Source organism: Sylvia atricapilla, chromosome Z (assembly GCF_009819655.1).
Source record: "Sylvia atricapilla isolate bSylAtr1 chromosome Z, bSylAtr1.pri, whole genome shotgun sequence".
In the NCBI taxonomy this organism is placed as follows: Eukaryota; Metazoa; Chordata; class Aves; order Passeriformes; family Sylviidae; genus Sylvia; species Sylvia atricapilla.
The window spans coordinates 76476923-76481566 of NC_089174.1; positions in this window are offsets into that span (position 1 = coordinate 76476923).

Here is a 4644-nt window from a genome sequence, read left to right on the forward strand (position 1 = left end):
GGTTATTGGTAGGGCTCTGCAGCTGTTCCAAATGCTTTCACGTTAGCATGAGCAGGCAGTGTAGCATCTCATAAATCATCCAAGTATCTGAAACCAACTCAGCCAGAAGGACGCATACTAAGTGCACACAAATAGTGTGTTGTTTGGAAATTGTATGGTTGATAGAAATAAAATGGTCTTTTGTGTGCATCTTACCCTGACAAAGCTCATCACTTGTTTGTTTTCTGCTGTTTTAAGCTAATGGACTCAAAGTCAGGCTTTTTAATATTATGCAATGAAGTAGTTAACATCAAACAAAGCAAAGACTAAAAAGTTCTATTATTTTTAATATGGATCATTTTTCCAGAGCTCTTTGCAATTTGTGGGATCAGGGTTATTAGGAAAAGCATGTGGTGGGAAGGCAGAGGACAAAATGACAGCATAAAGTAATTTGTTAAATGTAATAGTTGTGTTTGTAAAGAGCTCAGTGAGAGCTTGCTCACAGCCAGTGGAATGGATCAGGTCTAGTTGTTATTCATCCTTTGATTTTCCATAACGTCCGTGTCAGCTGCCTGATGCAGTCTGTTGTCATGGGGTTCCAGGTGATGGTGTGACCCTCTCTGGCCCTCCTCAAGCCCCTCAGTGCCTGTGGCTGATCCTCGTGCTGAGCTGAGCAGGACAGGGAGCAGATGGTGGAGGACGTGCAGGGGTCAGTGCCAGTGACAGCCTCTTTTCTGAACACAGGATTGAATTCCTGCCTTCTGGAGGCTGACCCTCCACACAGCAGAGTACTGATCCCCAGCCCTCAGGCTTCATAGTGAAAATGAAGTATTGCAAATATTGTTTTCTAAAAGGTTACCTTGTTTTTCAAATGCTGCTTGTGCTCGTCTCTTGTTTTGTCCTGGTTCTGATACATACTGGGCTCAAAGGTAAAGCGCTGATCTTAATTTAAAGCTTGCACCTCCTGGGTCTCTACACTTAAAGCATTTTTTCTTGTAATGCACAATTTATGCTGATTTAACTTTTTCATCTTGATGCACCATATCTGAACTCTTAAATTTACAGTAACTTCTATCACTATTAGATGTCCTTTAGTTCACACCTGTACACTGGAAATTATTTTGAAGCCCAATTCCTGAATATCAGATTCTTGGCAGCTATATCAGGGTCTCAGAATTTCTTGGCACACTTTGCAAACACAGTTTTGCAATTGCTAACTGAGTTCATGGAGCAAATGTATTTTCTGTTTTAGAGATGATGAACTGTTTGGCTCACATGTTCTTCTAATACCTTTCTAAGGTGGGAAAAAAGGTGTGTGAATGAGCAACTTCTGTTGATGTTTACCATAGCCTGTGTAGTTATCAGCACACAGCCCTTTAATTAAATCAGATAACAACTAGTTGCCCAGCATAGGTATTTTTCTAATCTAACACCCCCAAGGACACTTTTTAATGAATATAATAGCAAGATTTGAGGATGCTGGAGCAGTCTTGTCTCCTAGCTAGTAGCAGGTCACCAGTATTGCTGCTGCTGTGCTGCTGTATTCCAGGGACAGCAGAGCTTCCTTCTAATCTGATTTCTAAAGGAGAAGGAAATTTTTATCCTCATCAGTTAAAATATAAGTTAGTTTATATTCCTAAAAGCCACGAACTATTCATAAATAGAAGAGCTGACATCAGTTGCCATGACTTCCTAGATACCCAAGCTTGCTCTTGAGATGGCACAATGAGTTCTCAACCACAGAAGAAGAGAGCAAGTGTGACCTTGATCTGGTTTGATGAGATTTTGCTGAAGACATGGGAGTGAACACAAGACACTAAAAGAGTGGGAGGAAGCACAATAAACACATGTAGGAAGAGAGACAGAATATGGGAAAATGCCCTCTAAGAAGGGAAGTCGAGTTCATGTTGTAGAAAGGCTGTCTCCTCCTTCAGCAACAAAAAATTGCATAATTTATTGAGGCTGTTTAATGCTTTGCATTAGAAGATTTTTATTTCTTTTTAACTAAGTTTGTTGTTACTTGAACAGACTTTGACTGCATGGGCTGAAATAATGAGCGTTGTGAGCCTGTCTCTGGTTGACCAGTGTAGGTATCTTTGAAGGGGGTTGAAGAAGGTGTAGAAGGTTTGCCCATGGCTAGCTGAATGTTACAGGCAGGTAATGCTGGAGGGGAAGAGGTATGAGTGGCTACCTACAGGTCCACTTATCCAGGTTTCTGTTTTTCCATCCCAGCCTCTGTCTCTGCAGACTTCCAGTGAGTGATGGTTAGCTTGGCTTGGGAAATGAAAATACCTTTGTGATGAGCAGAAAGAAGTGAAGCAGCGGCTGTGAAATGGTTTTGAAGGGAAAGATATAAGGGCAAGAATATGTTGACTGTGGCAGAAAAAGGCAAGGTCATGCAGAAAGGTCCAGCATATTCCTGTGGAGCCTGGGAAGGGGCAGTGGGGATGAGGAGCACCATGAAAAAGCTCAGTGTCAGAGTAATAACATAATTATGTTGTCTGAGTGTGGTTGGAATACTTGGCAGTAAATAATATCATCCACAGGGAGAACCAGAAGTATTGATTGGCCAAAAACATTTGTAGGGAAAGAGCTGGTTTACATCATCTTCTAATCAGATAGTTCTGGATAAAACCTTCAAAAATCGCCCACATTTGTCTCTTTTCTTTCTTCTTTTCATTTAGAGACAAAACCTATATTTAGGTTTTTGTATTTGCTTTCTTTTTTTTCCAAGTGCAAATCCGTGTTACCATAAACTTAATTCTATGATAGAATTATTGAATGAAAAGGGCAAACTTAGAACCAAATGTTCTGAAAATACTAAAACAAAACAAATAATAAAGCAATAATAATTTTCAGAACACCAGTTTTTACTCTGAAATCAACCTGAGAACCAATTCCAAAGCAACAGACTTGTCTTGGCTAGGTGAAAACATTTGTGGGCCAACAGCATTGTGAATGCAACTCTAATTCTGGTGTTCTCTACCTTTCACATGATGGATTTTCACTGTTAATAATAGTTTTCTGCTGCAGTATCTGGAAGGGCACTCTGCATTCTGAGTGGAGATCAGGGGACTGTAATTTTGGTTATGCTGAAATTGTGGGGCTTAGCTGCCTTCAGCTTTTCACAGCTAAGGTCTGCTTATCTATTTTGTCTGTGAAAGACAGAAATAATAAAGTGGAGGCAGAAAACACTGTGTGAGAGCCTCTGGCCCAGGGCAGATGGCAGGTGATAAAGACTTGGCCCTGATGCTTGGCTAATGAGCTCCTCTGAAAAGGGCAGAAGGACCCAGGAAAATCCCAATGTGCACTTGCAGCTTAAGCTGAACAGGCAGGAGACTACTTTCAGAGATGTCTGAGGACTTTGTTGTTGCCAAAGCTGCTATGCCATAATAATTGGTAGCAAAGCAGTTTCGACTGAGCAGAGGCCAATAAATGTATGCAGCCCAGCATTCAACTTGCATTGGGTATTTTAATGAAATGTTTTCCCAGGCTGCCAAACTGTGCCCCTTCACTAATAACATATAAAGCAGTAGGCCTGTGGCTTCTTTTATAAGCCTATGTTTATATTTGTTCTACTGAAAGGACCTAGTTTTGACCTATTTAATTAGTGGTAAGTGCCCAGAATAAAAGCTTGTGGGTCTGAAGGATACTTCAGCTCTTCACAAGCAGCTACTAAATATCTCAGAAACTTACAGTGGTTGGTTTTGATTCAGGTTATACTTCAGTATGTGTATACTTTCATCTGCTAGGCTGTGGTTTCAGAAAGCCCTGACCAGGCATGCAGCTGCTGAATCCCCAGATATATGGGGATATATGCATAAATGTGACGCTTAACTGTGATACACCCTTTGCTTGTCTACAGTTTCATCTCTTGGGCCAGTGTTGTATAGCTGCCAGTGTATAACCTGCACAGAAACCACTGCACCTTGCTGATACATATTCACTCCTGTGTACAGCAGCTGCTTAACCTCGTAGAGCAATACCAAATTTCAAATGAACATGTGAAATGAAGGAAAGTAATAAAATTTCAGGAATAGTTCTAAGGCAGAATATGACAAATTTGTATCAAATAGTTCACTCATTCTGTTCCTTTGGGAAGTAAATTTTGTGTTAAGAAAGGGATTTTGTTTGCTTTGTGCTCTTTCTGTTAAATGGAACACATCTAAGCTAAAGATGCAATAAGTCCAAACCATAAACAATCAACTCACAATGTGGCTTTTGAAGCTAAGAGAGCATCTCTGAGGAAAATCTGTTGAAATTCATATTTACCCAATCCATCTGGCAGTGCTGGCATGTCTTGTGGTGACTTTTATTGGACATTGTTGTGAAATGTTTACTTTATTGTTTTTCTCCTTCTTTCCACACATTCCCTCCCAACTCCCACTCCCACACCGTGACCTCACAACAAAGGGATTAACCAGTCTCTACCACAAGTGTGCTGGAACAAAAAGAAAGTATGTGTTTTGCTTTGTGAGGAGAGAAGGTTGGCAGTGATCCTTGGCTCTGATTTTGCAAGTGCGGATGAATGTAGTTGTTCTCCTGGTATTCTGTATGTACAAAGTTAAAAGAGCTACTTGTGTGAATAAAATTAAACACTTACCTTGGTTTACAGAATTGAGGCCATGCTATCAGACATTTGGTGTTTGTTTGCTTTCAACAATT